This window comes from Delphinus delphis, chromosome 8 (genome assembly GCF_949987515.2).
Source record: "Delphinus delphis chromosome 8, mDelDel1.2, whole genome shotgun sequence".
In the NCBI taxonomy this organism is placed as follows: domain Eukaryota; kingdom Metazoa; phylum Chordata; class Mammalia; order Artiodactyla; family Delphinidae; genus Delphinus; species Delphinus delphis.
In genome coordinates, this window is record NC_082690.1 from 101591070 (window position 1) to 101613598 (window position 22529).

The 22529-nt window shown below is 45.2% G+C and overlaps 1 non-coding gene across 1 annotated transcript; it reads left to right on the forward strand.

The window, feature by feature from the left end:
* The first annotated feature begins 7726 nt into the window (after nt 1-7726).
* Nucleotides 7727-7914, forward strand: LOC132430377 (U2 spliceosomal RNA). Its single transcript, XR_009520472.1, has one exon. It is a non-coding gene; the product is annotated as a U2 spliceosomal RNA (small nuclear RNA).
* Nucleotides 7915-22529: the final 14615 nt, after the last annotated feature.

Here is a 22529-nt window from a genome sequence, read left to right on the forward strand (position 1 = left end):
CGAACCCAATACATGCAACTGAGAGAGGCCAAGGCGCGGACACGTTCTCGTGGTCATTTTTTTTTTTTAAAGTGTAGTCAAACACACACACTTACCGAAATCTGTGGAAGAATGAGACCGAAAGCCTACCGAGAGACACTTAAATAGCATCTCGCAGAGGTCCACGGGATTTGGGGGGCGGGACTATGACAGGCGCAAGCGCAGAAAGAGAGGGCGTGCGAGCCTAGTGGCTCGTGGGTAAAGGTTTCCAGAGGAAGCCCGGGTCGGGTGGGAGGGGGAGGCTGTGCGTTCCCTGACGCGGCGGCGCGAAAGCGGTGCGCATGCGCCTTAGGGGTTGTGCAGGCGCGCCTAACGTGCCGCGGCGGGGACTGTACTGCGGAAAACTGTGGGACTGAGGCGACGAGTTCCCGGTTTCCCGCGGATCCTGGGCTGACGCCCCGTCTCGGTCACAGCTGCCTGCCCCCTCTCCCTTCCCTGAGAGCCCCCCCCCCCCCTTCTTGCGCACACACACCTTAAACCCGCGTGCAGGGTCCGACATGATGGACCGCGAACCTTATGAACCCTCGGCCGGCGTCGTCTCGGTTCCACGCCAGCCGCCCAGCGAGCATTCTGGGTCTGGTCCTCAGGGTCCCAGCATGGGGGGCGACTCAGGTACTACTGGGCCCCGGGCCGAGCTCGAGTGGAGGGCCCTTGCGTGGAGCCGTTTCGGGAAAGTGAATCAGGCCGTAGGTGCTTTTGAAATTTTATAACAGCCTTAGGATGTTTTCTCTAACTGGCCACCTCTGTCCTGCTGTCCAGTCCGATTTTACTAGGAGCTTGGCTTGCAGTAGGGCTAATATTAGCTGATATTTAAAGTGCCGCTTTAAGCACATTACGTGAATTGATTATATTTCAGTTCTGCAGATCCCAAAAGAGAGGTTGGTACAGTACACGCATTTTATAGATGAGGGAATCTAGATGTAAAGACCTCTTGCAGAGCAGCCTACAGCTCCCGCCTGATTGGCGAGGCAGTTCCAGTCACCTGTATACACTTGTTATTGAGGCCAACCAGCATCAATTTATTAATCGTTTGTGGTGGTGTCATTGCGGTGGTTTCTCTTGTTGAGGAGCACAGGCTCTAGGCACATGGGCTCAGTAGTTGTGGCTCGCAGGCTCTAGAGCGCAGGCTCAGTAATTGTAGCGCACAGGCTTAGTTGCTCCGTAGCATGTGGAATCTTCCCGGGCCAGGGCTCGAACCCAGGCGGATTCTTAACCACTGCGCCACCAGGGAAGCCCGAGAGCCTGCACTTTTGATCACTCTGCTTTACTGCTGTCCTCGCTCTTCTCTGGGAATTTGGGAGGCAAGCAAATACACAGGAAACAAATAGCATGGTCCCTGGATACTGTTTCTCAATTGTTTTCATTGTTGTCTTCCCCTCTCCAGGAGCCTTAAAAAGACATTTTCCCCTCTAATCCCAACCATGAAGTTGTAATAACACTGATATACTGTATGTCTGTTTATGTTCCACGGACCTTTGGAGGGCCAGAAACCTTTTTTTTTTTCTTTTTTTTTAATATCTAGGGTTTTTTGCCCTCTCCCTACTCTGCAGGAATCCATTTTCACTCCTTTGGGGGCAGTGTTGTCCTCATGCATGTCCCAGCGTAACACAAGTGACAAAACAAGTGTTGAAAGAATTCCAGTATGAACAAAGTTATTATAGATGGAATAAATTCATTTATTCAATAACTATTAAGTGCTTGTGCAAGTACATGATTGGAAAGTTGTAACAAAATGTATAGAAAATGGAACAGATAAGTTATGGAGAATTCAGAAGGTCCAGAGCAGGCAGATAGGTCTAGGGAGGTTGTGTGTGGGCATGGGAATTGGGGGATGCTTTATGGAGTGCCTGGGCCTTGAAGGTTAGATAAACAGAACCAGGGAGGGAATTCAAGTTAAAGAAACAATTTGAGCAACAGGATTGGAGCTGGAAAAGGAAGTGTATGAATATAGTTCATGAAAGATGGGCTGAAGGGGAATCAGAATATAAAATTGGAAAAGATTTCCTGGGGAAGACCGGATGAGGGGGGCCTGGAATGCAAAGCTAAATAATTTGAACTATAGATAAAAATAAACAGTGAAAGTTTTTGAGTAGGGAGGTGATTAGAAATTGAGGGCTAAGATGAGATAAGGACATTAATTAGATTGTCACAGTAGTTTAAGCAGCAGGTAAGTGGATTCTGTACTAACAAGTGTAATGAAAGGGAAATAGGAGAGGATTTCCATCAGAAGTCTTCAACTCATACCTACAGGAATATAGGTAATGCAGTAAGCCGTAGGAACCGGGTGGGGACTCTGGCGATCTAGATAGCTCTGTCTTAGCTCCAGCAGATTGTTGCCTTCCTAGAATACTGTTCTCTGAAAAATCTGATCAAGAGAATCCAGAAATCCAGAATTGTTTATTAATTTGCCCATTGAAAAAGTTGGCATCATCGGGACTTCCCTGGCGGTCCAGTGGTTAAGACTCTGCACTTCCAATGCAGGGGGCGTGGGTTTGATCCCTAGTTGGGGAACTAAGATGCCACGTGCCATGTGATACGGCCAAAAAAACCCCAAAAAACAAAAAAAAATAATAAAATGTTGGCATCTAACTTAAAAATTTTAAGCATTTTCTATGAGCCAATCAAAATATGCCTGTGCACAAGAGTGTGAATTTTCAGCATCTTTTGTAGTGATATAGAATCCACTAGAAAGGGGGGGATGTCAAAAACTGGATATTCTTTTTGGAAGCTGTAAGTGGGTTGAGGGGCTTAAGCACCAAAAAAAAAAAAAACAAACCAATGTTCTTGGGAGTTGGAGATCACGGGCGCAACCTTCGCTTAACGTTTAGTCTACCAATATTATTTATCTGTTGAGCATCTACAAGGCACAGGAGATACAACAGGGAACAAAGCAGACAGTCCCCTTATGCTCCCTTGGAGCTTATATTCTGGTGGAAAACACAGACAAATAATATGTCAAGTGCAGTTAAATGCTGTGGTGAAAATTGGACTTCCCTGGCGGTCCAGTGGTTAAAACTCAGCACTTCCACTGCACGGGGCACAGGTTCGATCCCTGGTTGGGGAAATAAGATCCTGCATGCCGTGAGGTGCGGCCAAAAACAAAAAACAAAACAAAACAAAAAAACAAAGCTATGGTGAAAATTAAGTAGGGAAGGAGAGAGGGAGTGCTGGGGCAGAGGGGGAGGAATTGTCATTTCACTCAGAGAGGGACATTTGTGCAGAACTCTGAAAGAAATGGAGGAGAGAGCCATATGAGGTAGAATGCTCCAAGTAGGACTGCAGCACTGGACTGTGCTTACTGATTTATAGGTTGTGGTTAGGATTTTTAAAACATAACTGGGGAGGTATTATATACGTCAAGGTGAAGTTTGGTGGAAATAATGCAAGTTTCATTACCCATGAAATAAGTGAATGCTGGACATTTTTTCCTTTGAATAATAAGGTTAAAAGAGGATGTTGCACAAGTGAAGAATGTAGTAGTCAAATTAAGTGAAATGTGTGCATGTGTGTGTAAACATATTTGCTAGAATGGTGCAAAAAGGCTGGGGTGTCAAGTAATGGGAAATGAGATAAACAAGGTGAAACAATTGGTGGAGGGTGTTAACATCTATTAAGTGCTTTCCATGACACCTTCCAGGCACTGTACTAAGTGCTTTATATATATTACCTCAATTCAAAAAATAGTAGTTTTTATGGTTACCATCCCCTTTTTACAGATAAGAAAACTGAGTTGTTGTTGTTGTTTTTATAACATCTTTATTGGGGTATAATTGCTTTACAACGGTGTGTTAGTTTCTGCTTTATAACAAAGTGAATCAGTTATACATATACATATGTTCCCATATCTCTTCCCTCTTGTGTCTCCCTCCCTTCCACCCTCCCTATCCCACCCCTCCAGGCGGTCACAAAGCACTGAGCCGATATCCCTGTGCCATGCGGCTGCTTCCCACTAGCTACCTACCTTACGTTTGTTAGTGTATATATGTCCATGCCTCTCTCTCGCCCTGTCACAGCTCACCCTTCCCCCTCCCCATATCCTCAAGTCCGTTCTCCAGTAGGTCTGTGTCTTTATTCCTGTCTTACCCCTAGGTTCTTCATGACATTTTTTCCTTTAAATTCCATATATATGTGTTAGCATACGGTATTTTGTCTTTTTCTTTCTGACTTCACTCTGTATGACAGACTCTAGGTCTATCCACCTCATTACAAATAGCTCAATTTCGTTTCTTTTTATGGCTGAGTAATATTCCATTGTATATATGTGCCACATCTTCTTTATCCATTCATCCGATGATGGGCACTTAGGTTGCTTCCATCTCCGGGCTATTGTAAATAGAGCTGCAATGAACATTTTGGTACATGACTCTTTTTGAATTTTGGTTTTCTTAGGGTATATGCCCAGTAGTGGGATTGCTGGGTCGTATGGTAGTTCTATTTGTAGTTCTTTAAGGAACCTCCATACTGTTCTCCATAGTGGCTGAACCAATTCACATTCCCACCAGCAGTACAAGAGTGTTCCCTTTTCTTCACACCCTCTCCAGCATTTATTGTTTCTAGGTTTTTTGATGATGGCCATTCTGACTGGTGTGAGATGATATCTCATTGTAGTTCTGGTTTGCATTTCTCTAATGATTAATAATGTTGAACATTCTTTCATGTGTTTGTTGGCAGTTTGTATATCTTCTTTGGAGAAATGTCTGTTTAGGTCTTCTGCCCATTTTTGGATTGGGTTGTTTGTTTTTTTGTTATTGAGCTGCATGAGCTGCTTGTAAATTTTGGAGATTAATCCTTTGTCAGTTGCTTCATTTGCAAATATTTTCTCCCATTCTGAGGGTTGTCTTTTGGTCTTGTTTATGGTTTCCTTTGCTGTACAAAAGCTTTGAAGTTTCATTAGGTCCCATTTGTTTATTTTTGTTTTTATTTCCTTTTCTCTAGGAGGTGGGTCAGAAAGGATCTTGCTGTGATTTATGTCATAGAGTGTTCTGCCTATGTTTTCCTCTAAGAGTTTGATAGTTTCTGGCCTTACATTTAGGACTTTAATCCGTTTTGAGCTTATTTTTGTGTATGGTGTTAGGGAGTGATCTAATCTCATACTTTTACACGTACCTGTCCAGTTTTCCCAGAACCACTTATTGAAGAGGCTGTCCTTTCTCCACTGTACATTCCTGCCACCTTTATCAAAGATAAGGTGTCCATATGTGCGTGGGTTTATCTCTGGGCCTTCTATCCTGTTCCATTGATCTATCTTTCTGTTTTTGTGCCAGTACCATACTGTCTTGATTACTGTAGCTTTGTAGTATAGTCTGAAGTCAGGGAGCCTGATTCCTCCAGCTCCGTTTTTTGTTCTCAAGATTGCTTTGGCTATTCGGGGTCTTTTGTGTTTCCATACAAATTGTGAAATTTTTTGTTCTAGTTCTGTGAAAAAAGAAAACTGAGTTTTATATAAGTTACTTATCCAAGGATAGTATAGCTAGTGTGGCAGAGCTGTTATTCAAATCCAGTCTCTACTTTTGACCCTGTTAAGAAAAATTATCCAAAACTTGGGAATAGGCAAAAGTTATTACTAGGTGTCCTTTTGACGGAGAGCAGGCCCACCTAGCTTAGGGATTATCTGGTTTTCCAGGGGGTGTGTACCTTTGTTTGATGTCCTTTTTACAATTGCTTTGGGTATTTTACAATTTGATAAGTTTGCCTTGTAAGACATTAGGTGATTTTATATCTATGTATTAGAATGCAAATTCATATCATTCTTGCCTGAACTCTTTTTTTTTTTTTGTGGTACGCGGGCCTCTCACTGTTGTGGCCTCTCCCGTTGCGGAGCACAGGCTCTGGACGCACAGGCTCAGCGGCCATGGCTCACGGGCCCAGCCACTCCGCGGCATGTGGGATCTTCCCAGACTGGGGCACGAACCCGTGTCCCCTGCATCGGCAGGCGGACTGTCAACAACTGCGCCACCAGGGAAGCCCTTGCCTGGACTCTTGACTGATGATACTCTTTTTCTAGAATTCTCTATTGAACCAGTTTTAAATCTTATTCATTCTCTTATTAATTAATAGGTTGAATAAAATCTTTGACATGTGTTTACTTTATATTTTTATGAGTCATGTTTTCATTTTTAAAAATTATACTTTAACAACCCCTGTGGTACACTGTCTTTTGTTGATCCATTTATTTATTTATTCAGAAAATATTTACTGAGAGTCAGAATTTAAATTCAGGAGGTCTGACTCCCGAATTGGAGCTTTAGACAGTGTGCTAGTGTGGCTCTAACACCATGCCTCCCTCTGGCTAGCATCGTATCTTGCTTCCTCTTTCCAGCAAATGTCTTTACCTTTAAAGAGCTGGCTACACCTGCATTACCTGGGAGCCTGTTAGAAATGCTAATCTCAGGTCTTTTCACAGGCCAAATGAATTAGCATTTGCATTTACACAAGATCCCCAGGTGATCTGTATGCAAGCTAAAGCTTAAGAAGCACTTGTTCACACAGTTGCTGCCCACTTCTTAAGACACTTCAGTCATCCTACTTGATCTCTCAGCAGCACCTTACCCTATTGACCCATTTCCTATTTCTTAAAACACTGTTTCCACAGTGCTTGGGACACTGCCCTCTCCTAGCCTTCCTCTTATGTTTCTGCTAACTTCTTCCTGATCCTTTGAGGTACATCTTCTGGCCCATTCCTCAAACATTAATGTTCCTCCAGTTATGTATTAGGCCCAACTTTTTACTTACTCTGCCTGGGCCACCTTATCCACTCCCGTGATTTTAATGACCACCATTATGCCTGTAGCTCCAGCCCACGATCTTTCTCCTGAGCTTCAGAGCTGTGCATCCAGTTGCCTTCTGGTTGAACATTGTCACGTGGTCCACAAACTTCTTAACTTTTCCAGATTGAATTCAACCTGCTTCTCCTGTTTCACTCAATTGTCCAAGCTCCCCCACTGCCACTACCCTAATTGAGGCCTTTGACCCCAAGGTTTTTACAACAGACTTAATCTGACTCCCTGACCCTGGTTTCCTTTCTTTAGTCCATTCTCCATCTTGAAGCTGGAGTGATCTTTCTATATAAAATATTTGGTCCAGTCTCATGTCTCAGTTCATAACTCTTCAGTGCCCCTCCATAGTCTTTAGGTTATCGTCCAGATCATCATTATGGCCATTGAGACCCCTTTGCCCCTTTCCTTACTGCCACTCCCTCCCCAAGACAGATCTGCTCTGCCTGCCCACCATAAACTCCCTGAGTTTAGAGATCATGTCTGTGTAAATCATCATTGTATCCCTATTGCCTAGCAGAGTAGAGGACACAAAGTAGGACCCAATATATACTAATTTATCCCTATAAATTTTTGAATGATCTTTTTCTAGCCCCAATTCATTGATAACCCTTCTTATCAAATGAGGTGCTTAGAGAGGTCTGGTGATTTTGCCCAGAGAGCAACCCTGCCCCCACCTGACAGCAAGAGGCACTGCCTCACTTAATGGATGAGGAGGTATGCAAATAACTAGTTCTTTGCCAGGAACTGGGAGATAAGACAGTAACTTAAGTTATTTGATAACAGAATTTCCTGGTCTCTGGGGAAGATGAGGATGTTGATGGTTGTAAGGACATGCTTACAAGCTGTGTTTGTGGACCTGAGTGAGGAAAGTTTGGGACAGGAAGAGATGATGGGGAGTTAATACAGATAATATCAATTCTAGGCCTTTTGGCTAAGATGAAGTGTGGTATCTGTTCTTATCAGTTTAGTATCTATGTCCTTTACCTGAGGACAATGTATTACATTGAGTTTTGGAACAAGGAGATAGAATAGGAGCTTGTTTTGTCAGCTCCATGCATCAACCTGGCATTGCAGTACTTCTAGGAGTAGTGTACCCCTTTGGGGATATTTAGTTGTTAAACAAGAGATTTGTTAGCTATAACTTTGGTGAAATTATGTTTCCCTTAGAAAGAATAAGCATGATAAACTATGGCAACTGGATTCATTAGTAAAGGATTTGGTTATGGACTTGTAAGAGGTACTATAAACCATATGAAGTAGTCCAGAATTAGGCTAACAAGTATATCTGTTAATTCAACAACCAGTAATTACTTTATGTAATGGCAGAATATAGCAGTGGTCACCAAACTTTTTTGATTGCTCCCTATCAGTTAAGAAAAAAGCTAGAGGGAATTCCCTGGCAGTCCAGTGGTTGGGACTCTGCACTTTCACTGCTGAGGGCCTGGGTTCAATCCCTGCTCCGACAGCTAGGATCCCGCAAGCTGCACAGCGCAGCCAAAAAAACCCCCCCAAAAACAAAAGAAACTCGAACACCCTAATATGTGACGATTTTTTAGGGTAAATTATATTTTATGTACATTATCAATTATTTGAAAAGGTAGAAAATTTTTCAAAGGATGAAATATAAATAGAAATTCACATGTTTTGTTTGTAAATCATTGTATTGGCTAAGAGGATGCCTGAAATTAGAATCCTGGGTTCATCTTATGCTTTCTGATGAAGGCCAAGTCATTTTGTCTGTTTGGTGGTTTAGTGCTTCTTTCATGGTGGATTCTTTTTGGTGGACATTAATGTGTGATGCAGAAATCTTTGGCTTTGTGCACTCTCCCATATGTCCATCACCATTCTCTGCCCCAGACCTCATTGCCTTTGATCTTCTAGTCCTTTTCCTTCCAGTCCTCTAATCAGATGGCCAGGCCATTGGCCACTGACCTAGAATGTGTATATATTCTCACCTTGGGCTATTTCTCCTTCTACACAAGGTGGATCATCAGGTGTATAGCTGGCAGATTTTCTGTCTCCACTGTCTTTCAAGACCACTTCTGAATGTGACTGTCATCCATTTTCAGTTGGCACTCATAAGTTAACCCATCTGTAAATCATGCTTGGGCTTTTACTTCCTCCCTTAGCAGGTTATACAAGACATTCCTTATGACTATGGGTTCTTTTGCACAAGGGGTGGGGATGCTTTTAGATGTATGGTGGATAGCAAGAGGTCTGGGCTACCTGCTCATGCAGTTTGCTTGTGTCCTCTGGTTCTGCTTAGTCTTGATTCTGAAGGTACCATTTCTATCTTTTGAAAGACTGCTGCTGGTCTGGTCTGACTCTTTGACTTAACAGGTCCAACTTATAATGGCAGCAGTTCTGACATAACTCATAACTCGTAATGGGAGCAAGTCTGACAACCAACTCATAATGGGAGCATTTCATGGTTACTTAAGTGTTTCATAATGAAGTATTGCAATAACAGGCTGAGAGTTTTTTCTCAAAAGGCATGTATTTGTCTGCTGTGGATAGCCTGGCCTTGCTCTAGAATTTCAAGCCCCTGCTTTGCCCATTGGGGCTTGCCATAGGCTCCACACTGCATGATTTTCCACCCTCTTAGGTCTCTTGGATGTTATGTCCTAAATGGCAGGGCTTCGTGCATTGCAGCTTGGACCTGCTGCAGAGCCCTTTCCTACTCTGGGTTGCACTCAAAGTTGGCAACTTACCATGTCATCTGGTGTATAGGTGGGAGCTTTATTTCTAGGAGTGGATAAGATAGGCACCATCCACACATCCTTTCTGTCTTTTATGGTGGCACTAATCTCTGTCCCTCTCCCCTTACTCCCTAGGATATGGTCATTTCTTTTTATTTACTATCATGGCTGAAGAGTGGGGGAGTTTCAGAGATTTCTACATTGCCTTTCCCACTATGATAGCTCTTCTCTCTTACACTAAGGACCCAAAGTAGAGGTTATACCAACTCATGAGTATATTAGTTCCACTAAACACTTGGGGACTGAAGAAATTACCTCTTCTCATGGGAATCATGATGATGCTTTGGGTCTCTAGGCATCAGTGTCAGCTCAGATCCTGTGTCTAAAATGCTGAAACTATTTGCATATTCTCCTTTTCCAAATGTATAGTCATCTGAATAGATGATGAGTTCCCTTTTGGGAAGAACTGGGAGAGTCATTATAGTTTCATGATCCTTCCTCTAGGGACTTGGTTTTGGATGTGAAAATTGGCTCAGATCCAGGAACTAAGGAAGAGATTTTGGCACCATTTATTTAAAATTTTTTATTTTATTTATTTATTTACACAGCAGGTTCTTATCTATTTTATACATATTAGTGTGTATAAGTCAATCCCAATCTCCCAATTCATCCAACCACCACCACTCCCCACGCCACTTTCCCCCCTTGGTGTCCATACGTTTCCATACGTGTCCATACGTTTGTTTTCTACATCTGTGTCAAAACTTCTGCCCTGCAAACTGGTTCATCTGTACCGTTTTTCTAGGTTCCACACATATGCGTCAATATATGATATTGTTCTTCTCCTTCTGACTTACTTCACTCTGTATGACAGTCTCTAGATCCATCCACATCTCTACAAATGACCCAATTTCGTTCCTTTTTATGGCTGAGTAATATTCCATTAATATTCCATACGTACCACATCTTTCTCCAATCGTCTGTCGATGGGCATTTACGTTGCTTCCGTGACCTGGCTATTGTGAATAGTGCTGCAGTGAACATTGGGGTGCATGTGTCTTTTTGAATTATGGTTTTCTCTGGGTATATGCCCAGTAGTGGGATTGCTGGGTCATATGGTAATTCTATTTTTAGTTTTTTAAGGAACCTCCATACTGTTCTCCATAGTGGCTGTATCAATTTACATTCCCACCAACAGTACAAGAGGGTTCCAATTTCTCCACACCCTCTCCAGAATTTGTTGTTTGTAGATTTTCTGATGATGCCCATTCTAACTGGTGTGAGGTGATACATCATTGTAGTTTTGATTTGCATTTCTCTAATAATTAGTGATGTTGAGCAGCTTTTCATGTGTTTTTTGGCCATCTGTATGTCTTCTTTGGAGAAATGTCTATTAGGTCTTCTGCCCATTTTTTGATTGGGTTGTTTTTTTAATATTGAACTGCATGAGCTGTTTATATATTTTGGAGATTAATCCTTTGTCCATTGATTCATTTGCAAATATTTTCTCCCATTCTGAGGGTTGTCTTTTTGTCTTGTTTGTAGTTTCCTTTGCTGTGAAAAGCTTTGAAGTTTCATTAGGTCCCATTTGTTTATTATTTTTATTTATTTATTTATTTTTTTCGGTATGTGGGCCTCTCACCGCTGCAGCCTCTCCCGTTGCGGAGCACAGGCTCTGGACGCGCAGGCTCAGCAGCCATGGCTCACGGGCCCAGCAGCTCTGCGGCATGCGGGATCTTCCCGGACCGGGGCACAAACCCACGTCCCCTGCATCGGCCGGCGGACTCTCAACCACTGCGCCACCAGGGAAGCCCCCCAATTTGTTTATTTTTGTTTTTATTTCCATTACTCTAGGAGGTGGATCAGAAAAGATCTTGCTGTGATTTATGTCAAACAGTGTTCTTTCTATGTTTTCCTGTAAAGGTTTTATAGTGTCCAGTCTCCAGTCCATTAGGTCTCTAATCCATTTTGAGTTTATTTTTGTTTATGGTGTTAGGGAGTGCTCTAATTTCATTCTTTTACATGTAGTTGTCCAGTTTTCCCAGCACCACTTATTGAAGAGACTGTCTTTTCTCCAGTGTATATCCTTGCCTCCTTTGTCATAGATTAGTTGACCATAGGTGTGTGGGTTTATCTCTGGGCTTTCTATACTGTTCCGTTGATCTATATTTCTGTTTTTGTGCCAGTACCACATTGTCTTGATTATTGTAGCTTTGTAGTATAGTCTGAAGTCAGGGAGTCTGATTCCTCCAGCTCCGTTTTTTTCCCTCAAGACTGCTTTAGCTATTCGGGGTCTTTTGTGTCTCCATACAAATTTTAAGATTTTTTTGTTCTAGTTCTGTAAAAATATGCCACTGGTAATTTGATAGGGATTGCATTGAATCTGTAGATTGCTTTGGGTAGTATAGTCATTTTCACAATATTGATTCTTCCAATCCAAAAACATGGTATATCTCTCCACCTGTTTGTGTCATCTTTGATTTCTTTCATCAGTATCTTAAAATGTTCTGAGTACAGGTCTTTTACCTCCTTACTAGGTTTATTCCTAGGTATTTTATTGTTTTTGTTGCAATGGTGAATGGGATTGTTTCCTTAATTTCTCTTTCTGATTTTTCGTTGTTAGTGTATAGGAATGCAAAAGATGTCTGTGCATTACTTTTGTATCCTGCAACTTTACCAAATTCATTGACTAGCTCTAGTAGTTTTCTGGTGGCATCTTTAGGATTCTCTATGTATAGTATCATGTTATGTACAAATAGTGAGTTTTACTTCTTCTTTTCCAATTTGTATTCTTTTTATTTCTTTTTCTTCTCTGATTGCCGTGGCTAGGACTTCCAAAACTATGTTGAATAATAGCGGTGAGAGTGGACATCCTTGTCTTGTTCCTGATCTTAGAGGAAATGCTTTCAGTTTTTCACCATTGAGAATGATGTTTGCTGTGGGTTTGTCGTATATGGCCTTTATTATGTTGAGGTAGGTTCCCTCTATGTCCACTTTCTGGAGAGATTTTTTTTTTTTTTTTTTTTTTTTTGTGGTACATGGGCCTCTCACTGTTGTGGCCTCTCCCGTTGTGGAGCATAGACTCTGGACGTGCAGGCTCAGCGGCCATGTTTCACGGGCCCAGCCTTTCCGCGGCATGTGGGATCTTCCCGGACCAGGGCACGAACCCGTGTCCCCTGCATCGGCAGGCGGACTCTCAACCACTGCGCCACCAGGGAAGACCTGGAGAGTTTTCATCATAAATGGGTGTTGAATTTTGTCAAAAGCTTTTTCTGCATCTATTGAGATGGTCATGTGGCTTTTATTCTTCACTTTGTTAATATGGTGTATCACATTGATTGATTTGCGTATATTGAAGAATCCTTGCATCCCTGGGATAAAACCCCACTTGATCCTTTCAATGTGTTGTTGGATTCTGTTTGCTAGTATTTTGTTGAGGATTTTTGCATCTATATTCATCAGTGATATTGGTTTATAATTTTCTTTTTTTGTAGTATCTTTGGTTTTGGTATCAGGGTGATGGTGGCCTCATAGAATGAGTTTGGGAGTGTTCCTTCCTCTGCAATTTTTTGGACGAGTTTGAGAAGGATGGGTGTTAGCTCTTCTCTAAATGTTTGATAGAATTCACCTGTGAAGCCATCTGGTCCTGGACTTTTGTTTGTTGGAAGATTTTTAATCAGTTTCAGTTTCAATTTCATTACTTGTGATTGGTCTGTTCATATTTTCTATTTCTTCCTACTTCAGTCTTGGAAGGTTATACCTTTTTAAGAATTTGTCCATTTCTTTCAGGTTGTTCATTTTATTGGCATAGAGTTGCTTGTAGTAGTCTCTTAGGATGCTTTGTATTTCTGCAGTGTCTGTTGTAACTTCTCCTTTTTCATTTCTAATTTTATTGATTTGAGTCCTCTACCTCTCTTTCTTGATGAATCTGGCTAATGGCTTATCAATTTTGTTTATCTTCTCAAAGAACCAGCTTTTTGTTTTCTTCATCTTTGCTGTTTTCTTTGTTTCTATTTCATTTATTTCTGGTCTGATCTTTATGATTTCTTTCCTTCTTCTAACTTTGGGTTTTGTTTGTTCTTTCTCTAGTTCTCTTAGGTGTAAGGTTAGATTGTTTATTTGAGATTTTTCTTGTTTCTTGAGGTAGGCTTGTATGGCTATAAACTTCCTCTTAGAACTGCTTTTGCTGCATCCCGTAGGTTTGGGATTGTTGTGTTTTCGTTGTCATTTGTCTCTAGGTATTTTTTGATTTCCTCTTTGATTTCTTCAGTGATCTCTTGGTTGTTTAGTAACATATTGTTTAGCCTCCATGTGTTTGTGTCTTTTACATTTTTTTCCCTTTAATTGATTTTTAATCTCATAGTGTTGTGGTCAGAAAAGATGCTTGATATGATTTCAATTTTCTTAAATTTACCAAGGCTTGATTTGTGACCCAAGATGTGATCTATCCTGGAAAATGTTCCATGTGCACTTGAGAAGAAAGTGTAATCTGCTGTTTTTGGGTGGAATGTCCTATAAATATCAATTAAATCTCTCTGGTCTCTTGTGTCATTTAAAGCTTGTGTTTTCTTATTAATTTTCTGTCTGGAAGATCTGTCCATTGGTGTAAGTGAGGTTTTATTGTCCTCCTCTATTATTGTGTTACTGTTGATTTCCTCTTTTATGACTGTTAGCAGTTGCCTTATGTATTGAGGTGCTCCTATGTTGAGTGCATATATATATATAATTGTTATATCTTCTTCTTGGATTGGTCCGTTGATCATTATGTAGTGCCCTTCCTTGTCTCTTGTAACATTCTTTATTTTAGTCTATTTTATCTGATATGAGTATTGCTATTCCAGCTTTCTTTTGATTTCCATTTGCATGGGATATCTTTTTCCATCCCCTCACTTTCAGTCTGTAAGTGTCCCTAGGTCTGAAGTGGGTCTCTTTTTTTTTTGCGGTATGCGGGCGTCTCACTGCGGTGGCCTCTCCAGTTGCGGAGTACAGGCTCCGGACGCACAGGCTCAGCGGCCATGGCTCACGGGCATGTGGGATCCTCCTGGACCGGGGCACAAACCTGTGCCCCCCGCATCGGCAGGTGGACTCCCAACCACTGCGCCACCAGGGAAGCCCTGAAGTGGGTCTCTTGTACACAGCATATATATGGGTCTTGTTTTGTATCCATTCAGTGAGCCTGTGTCTTTTGGTTGGAGCATTTAATCCATTCAAGTTTAAGGTAATTATTGATATGTATGTTCCTATTACCATTTTCTTAAGTGTTATGGGTTTGTTTTTGTAGGTCCTTTTCTTTTGTGTTCCCACTTAGAGAAGTTCCTTTAGCGTTTGTTGTAGAGCTGGTTTGGTGGTGCTGAATTCTCTTAGCTTTTGCTTGTCTGTAAAGCTTTTGATTTCTCCATCGAATCTGAATGAGATCCTTGCTGGGTAGAGTAATCTTGGTTGTAGGTTCTTCCCTTTCATCACTTTAAATATATCATGCCACTCCTTTCTGGCTTGTAGAGTTTCTGCTGAGAAATCAGCTGTTAACATGGGCGTTCCCTTGTATGTTATTTGTCGTTTTTCCCTTGTTGCTTTCAATAATTTTTCTTTGTCCTTAATGTAAGGTCGGATCTTAACAAATGGCATCGCGAAACAGAGGAAAGCTTCAAGTGAGCTTTATTAAGGAGCACTCCCGGGCGAGGTTCACTGGTCCGAGAGAAAGGGGCCAGAGAAGTCGCGCCCGGGCGAGGGTTTGGGCAGAATTTATAGGGGAAGAAGGGAAAGGGGTGTGGTGAATCCGGGAGGGTGCAGGGTATTCCTTATTTGGTGGTCTTTTCGGGTATCGTGGCAATATCTGGTGCCGGTTGCATCAGTCTTGGGACCGTTAGTCCCGCCCCTCGAAAGGCAGGAAGGCTGGGCTGGGTGGAAAGTCCCCAGGTCAGTTCCTGGAACTGGCTGGTCCGGAAAGTCTCCAGGTCAGTTTCTGGAACTGGGTGGTCCGGAAAGTTTCGGTCTGATGCAACCTGTGAGTCTGATTGCGTTCCCCTGCCTTGGGCCAGTTGGCCTTACATCCCGACATCTTTGGTGTAATGGGGCGGCGTTCTGATCTCTGGCTACTTCTTGCTGAATGGGGGCATCGAAAGAGGAGTCAGGCGACCAGAGGTCCGAGGCTTAAGGGAGACCAGTGGGGGGTTCTGTAGGAATCAAGGTGTAAGGGCCGAGGAGCATTTGGTTTGTGGCCACCCGAGAGACTTCCTCCATGCGCCTGCAAAGGAACCTAAGAAAACAGGGAGCAAGCATGAACAAGATACAGATGAGAATTAAGGGGCCTAAGATTGGTGTTAGCCAGGTATAGAGGGTGGATTGCCACCAATTGGGAATTGGGGAGGCGGACTGTTGGTGTTTGCGTTGGAGTTCTTCTCTTAAGCGATGGAGGGCGTTTACGTTGTCTTCGACGAGTCCTGTTTCATTGATGTAATAGCAGCATTCCTCCTGTAGGAAGACGCAGGTACCCCCTTTGTTGGCCGTCAGGAGATCCAGGGCTCGTCGATTTTGGAGGGCAACTTGGGCTACTGAGGTGATCTGGCGCTGGAGGGAGGTGATGGAGGCGGCAGAAGCCTCGATGGCTAGCTGGAGTTTCTGTTCTAGGTCACGGGATGTTGAGACACTGTGTGTTAGGGCTCCTCCCCCGATGCCCGCAGCAATGAGAGAGGAGGCGAGGGAAATGCCTGCAACCATAGGGAGAAAGATGGCCCTTTGGCCCTTAGAGGTCGAGGGCCCGCATGAGTGCTGTCAGTTCAGCCCTTTGAGAGGTTGTCCCTTCTGGGAGGCGGTTGGCCTCGATAATGGTTGAGATGGTTACTCCCGCGTAGGCCGCCCGTCGGCATCCGTCAGGACCGAGTCAGGACTGAGTATCGAACTACCATCCACAAAGAGAGTGTGGTCCGGATTTGAAAGAGGGTGTCAAAGAGTCCCTCTCTTGGTGGTTTGAAGGCTTCTATGACATGAGGGCAGGAATGGGATGGAAAGCCCCCGGTGCCAGAGATAGGCAGGAGGGAAGCCAGGTTCAGGCGAGGGGAGAGATCAAGAGAAATAGCTGGGTTTTCAATGAACAGTAGGTGGAACTGCTGGATGCGGGAGGGGCCCAGAAGGGAGAGAGACTTGTGGCCTAGGAGGTCGACCAGCCGGTGGGAGGAAAACACGGTTAGTGGATGGGCCAGAGTCAGTTTGAATGTTTGGTGAGTTCAGCTGCCGCTGCTAGGGCCCGAAGACATGGTTGCCATCCCCGAATGGTTGGGTCTAGCTGTTTGGAGAGGTAAGCCACGGGGCGGTAGGAAGTCCCTACAGGCTGGGCAAGGAGTCCAGTGGCTATTCCGGCCCGTTCATCCACAAAAAGGTGAAAAGGTCATTTGGGTTGAGCAGAGAAAGGGAAGGAGAAGATATCAGAGCGTTACGGAGGGTGAGAAAGGCCTGTCAAATGGCGGAAGGAGAGGTGAGGGGTCCTTGAGGGGTTTCTTTAGTGGCTAGATATAAGGGTTTAGTGAGGAGAGCAAAGTTAGGGATCCAGTGCCGGAAAAATCCTATAAGGCCCAAAAAGAAGAGAATTTGTTCCACTGTTTCCGGAGGCTGGAGTTCACGGATAATCCGGGTGCGGTCGGCTGTTAGACCTTTTGTGGTAGGGGTAAGGTGGAGCCCCAGGTAGATTACAGAAGATACAGATAACTGAGCCTTGGCTGGGGAGACCCGATAACCGATAACCGCGAGAGCCAAGGTAATTGAGGAGATCTGCAGTATGTTGTCTTGAGAGGCTGAGAGATGGGCTACAAAGGAGGAGGTCATCTACATATTGAAGGAGTGCTGGGGGTAAGGGAGCAGGAAGTGAGGTCCCGTGCCAGCGCCTGACCGAAGAGGTGAGGACTGTCGCGGAAGCCCTGGGGAAGAACTATCCAGGTGAGCTGACTGGAAGTATGAGTATCCGGATCCGTCCAGGTAAAGGCGAAGAGGAAATAGGAGTCGGGATGTAGGGGGATAGTGAAAAAGGCATCTTTGAGATCCAGAACCGTAAAGTGGGTTGTGGACGGGGGGATATGGGAGAGCAAGGTGTATGGGTTTGGTACTACTGGGTAGAGAGGAATTATGGCCTCACTGATCAGTCGGAGGTCCTGAACCAGGCGATAATCCCCAGAGGCCTTGCGGACAGGTAGGATGGGGGTGTTGCAGGGAGAGTCAGTGGGGATAAGGAGTCCCTGGTTTAGGAGTCTGGTGATAATAGGTTGTAGGCCCCTAAGGTGAGTCTCAGAGATGGGAAATTGGGGCCTTGATGGAAATTTGGAGGAGTCCTTTAGGCGGATGAGGACGGGGGAATGGTGTGTTGCTATTATGGGCTTAGAAGTATCCCAAACTTGGGGATTGATTGGGTTTGGTGTGATTGGAAGAGGGGAAGAGGAGGGGGAGGGTTCTAGAGACAGGCCGAGAAGAGGAAGCAGGAGTTGGGAGGAGGGGACCTTAGGGTCAAGTCTAACCAGCTGGAGGGAGGCCCCTAAGTGGAAAAGGACATCTTGGCCTAGCAAAGGAACTGGGCAGGATGGTATGACTAAGAAGGAATGAGTAAAAGGGAGTCCTTCGATATGACATGGGAGTGGACCGGTCTGGAGTGAGAAGGATGGTTTGCCATCAATACCCATGACCGAGATCTGGGAAGGAGAAACTGGCCCGGAATAAGTAGGCAGGACCGAATAGGTAGCCCCCGTGTCCACCAGAAATGAGATGGACTTACCCGCTACCTGTAGCGTTACCCTGGGCTCAGCGAGGGTGATGGGGGTCTTCGAGTCCGGGTGCCGTCAGTCGTCAGCCAGTCCCAGCAGTTTGAGTGTTAATGCTGTTGGGTCGGCCTGCCCCCCGCGTGGAGACGCTGAGGGAGGGCCAGTCGTAGGGCAGTCACTCTTCCAGTGGCCCGTTAGCCCGCAGCTGGGACAGGGCTTAGAAGGTGGTCGGGGATTGGGACACTGGCGAGCCCAGTGGCCTTCTTTTCCACATTTGAAGCAGGCCCCCGGCGGGGTTGCCTTTTGTGGACCCCGTGGATGCTGTGATCCATGGGAGATGGCCGGCCTTAGGGCGGCTACAAGAGCTTGGGTTCGGAGGGCCACCTTCTGGTGCGTCCGAGCCTGTCGGCTGGATTCTGCCAAATCCTCACGGCCATTGTAGACTTTAAAGGCCATTCTTACCAGATATCGAATAGGGGTCTGAGGGCCGTCTTCTGCCCGTTTTAATTTCTTTCGGATGTCCGGGGCTGATTGGGTGATAAAATGGGTGGCTAGGACCGCTGCCCCGCCAGGGTGTCGGGATCCAGCCGGGTGTAGAGAGTTAGGGCCTCTGTAAGGCGATTGAGAAAGATAGCTGGATTTTCGTTAGCTTCTTGGGTTATCTCTTTTAGTTTTTCAAAATTGACTACCTTATGAGCAGCAGCCTGCATGCCAGCCAGGAGGCATTGGATCATGAGGTCGCGTTTACGACGGCCATCTTGGCCATCCTGATAAGTCCAGCCTGGATCGGTGCCAGGTACGGCAGTGGCTCCGACAGGCATGGAGCTGTCGGTAAGGGGAACCTGATCTGCATGGTTTCGGGCAGCAGTTTGAATTCTTTCCCTCTCGTCAGGGGTCAGAGTAGAAGATAGGATCACAAAGATATCGTGCCAGGTCAGATCGTAAGCTTGAGAAAGGTAGCGAAATTCTTTGATGTAGCGGGCAGAGTGGGCAGAAAAGGAGCCTAATCGCTTTTCTATTTGAGAGAGATCTTGGAGGGAAGAGGGAACATGAACTCTAACTAATCCTTCCGCTCCTGCTACCTCCCTCAGAGGGCAGAGGAGATTTGGTTAAGCAAGGGGCGTGGGAGGAGAAACCGTTGAGGGAGGCGGGGGAGCGGTTGGAGGGGCGAGCGGCCGGAGCGGGTTCGGGAGGAGGAGAGACCGCTTCAGGGTAGGGTGGAGGTTGGAGAGGAGCTCTGGAGGGGGGAGAGGCAAGAGATCAAAGGAAATTAGGGGCTTGGATGTAGGAGATGTCTGTTTGGCAAGAAGGATCTGGGAAGTGGAACAATGGATGCAGAGGGAAGGGCGGGAGCGTAAATACGAGAAGGCCTTAACATAGGGGACCTCGGACCATTTGCCCGTCCTGCGGCAGTAATTATCTAGATCACGGAGGATGTTAAAATCGAAAGTCCCTTCAGGAGGCCATTTGGATTGATTGTCTAGAGGATATTGTGACCAGGCCACAGTGGAATAGAAAATAAGCCGTCGGCAACGGAGATCTTGGGAGAAGCCGAGGGCTGTAAGATTGGCTAGGAGACACCCCAGGGGCGTCTTAGGATCTGGTTTCGATTGTGAGGTTTCCATGACCCCCAGTCTGTCCCTGAGTGAATGGAGAGGGAGAGAGGCGTCCCTGGTCTCAGTCTCCAATTTACGGCAGGTCGGAGGGCGGTCAGGCGACTGGGACGTCTCCACAGTTGCCCAAGGCCCGGAGAGAGGACGGAGGAGTCCCTGACGCGGCCGCGATTAAGGACAGGGAGTCCGGTGGGCAGGGACTCTGAGGGTCGGAGGGAACAAGGGAGGGGGACTTACCCTGTTTTCTGCCGGATCGGGTGGATGAGTAGAGGTTCCCTGGTTGTCTCCTGGGGGAGGGGAGGAGCAGCCCGCGCGGTAACCCGCGGGGCTTGGTACCCCTCCCGGGTTTCAGCAAATGTAAGGAACGGCACCAAAAACGGAGAAGAGCTTAAACAAGCTTTATTTGGGTAAGCTCCCGGGCGAGGTTCACTGGTCCGAGAGAAAGGGGCCAGAGAAGTTGCGCCCGGGTGAGGGTTTGGGCAGAATTTATAGGGGAAGAAGGGAAAGGGGTGTGGTGAATCCGGGAGGGCGCAGGGCATTCCTTATTTGGTGGTCTTTTCGGGTATCGTGGCAATATCTGGTGCCGGTTGCATCAGTCTTGGGACCGTTAGTCCCGCCCCTCGAAAGGCGGGAAGGCTGGGTCGGGTGGAAAGTCCCCAGGTCAGTTCCTGCAACTGGGTGGTCCGGAAAGTTTCGGTCTGATGCAACCTGTGAGTCTGATTGCGTTCCCCTGCCTCGGGCCAGTTGGCCTTACACTTAATTTTTGTCAGTTTGATTACTGTGTGTCTTGGCGTGTTTCTCCTTGGGTTTATCCTGCCTGGGACTCTCTGCACTTCCTGGACTTGGGTGACTCTTTCCTTTCCCATGTTAGGGAAGTTTTCAACTATAATCTCTTCAAATATTTTCTCGGGTCCTTTCTCTCTCCTTCTCCTTTTGCGACCCCTGTAATGTGAATGTTGTTGCGTTTAATGTTGTCCCAGAGGTCTCTTAGGCCATCTTCATTTCTTTTCATTCTTTTTTCTTTATTCTGTTCTGCGGCAGTGAATTCCACCATTCTGTCTTCCAGGTCACTTATCCGTTCTTCTGCCTCAGTTATTCTGCTATTGATTCCTTCTAGTATATTTTTCATTTCAGTTATTGTATTGTTCACCTTTTTTTGTTTGTTCTTTAATTCTTCTAGGTCTTCTTTAAACATTTCTTGTTTCTTCTTGATCTTTGCCTCCATTCTTTTTCCTAGGTCCTGGATCATCTTCACTATCATTATTCTGAATTGTTTTTCTGGAAGGTTGCCTATCTCCACTTCATTTAGTTGTTTTTCTGGAGTTTTATCTTGTTCCTTCATCTGGTACAGAGTCCTCTGCCTTTTCATTTTGTCTATCTTTCTGTGAATGTGGTTTTCCTACCACAGGCTGCAGAACTGTAGTTCTTCTTGCTGGTGGATGAGGCTAAGAGGCTTGTGCAAGCTTCCTCTTGGCTACTATTTATTGTGGTGACTGTATTTAGCCTTCTGCTCCTTTCTTCTTTCTTTCTTCAGGTTGTAGATGTTCAGCAGCATTCTTGGCTTCCTTGGCTTCCCATCTATTTTCCCGCTAGGGATACCATTGTTTATTATATCTACAACTGTCTCTGATGGGTCAAGGCCCCAAGGCTAACCCTCCAATCTTGCCGTTCTTATGGTAATTACAGCTTTCTGGCTTCTGGCAGTTAAGCAGTGCTTCTGTTAAACCTCTTCTGTTTTACTTGATGGGGATGGGCAGGGAGTACCATCCCCATACATCTCATGTTAAGTAGCTCAGCTCTGTGACTTCCTCTCCTCCACCATAGAGGAGAACCACCCCTGAACTTCTTAGTGATGCTGATACCCCTCTCAGTAGATGGCCTTGGTGAATATTGTGTCCTCTGGGCCCTTTCTTGGAACACAATTCTCTGGTGGGTCTTCTGACCTCACCTAATATATCCATTCTGGCATGCCTGCTTTCTTCAGCCTCTGTATTCCTTCCTCTACCACCTACTAGGGCAAGTCAGGCATATCTGTTTCACTCAGCATAGGCCATTGCTTTCTCAAAGCTTCTACGAGCCACCATAGCAGTGATTTTGCCCCACGCACTGGAATCCTTGCCAGGGGTTGAGTCCTGGGTCCCAAGAAAGCTCCCTGAAGTCCTTGGATTCTTAACCAGTGATCATATCCCTGGTCCCCAAGTGCTTAATGGGATTGATATACTTGGACCTGGAGTAACCCCCACATTGAGTCTTTGGTCTGGGAAAGACAAAGTAGAAATCTTTGAAACTGCTGGGTACCCACTCCAGCGACTTTCTAACTTCCCATTCTCTCTTCAACCCATTGCACTCAGCGTTCTGTCCTGGATCCACTTGTTTTCTCAGTCTGGCTAGACCAATTTATCCATGACCATGACTTCATTAACTATACATATTCCGCCATCTCCCAAACTTCATCTCAATCCAGGATCTCCTGAACTGCAGACCCTTGTATCTGACTGCCAGACGTGTTCACTGGGATGGTTCATCAACATCTGGCTCAACTTGTCCAAAACTGAATTCATCATCTTTCTCCACAAATCTGGTCCTTCTCCAGCGTGCCCTCTTTTACTCAGTTGTCCAAGACAGACATTATCCCCACTGCCTCCATACTGTAAACGCCCT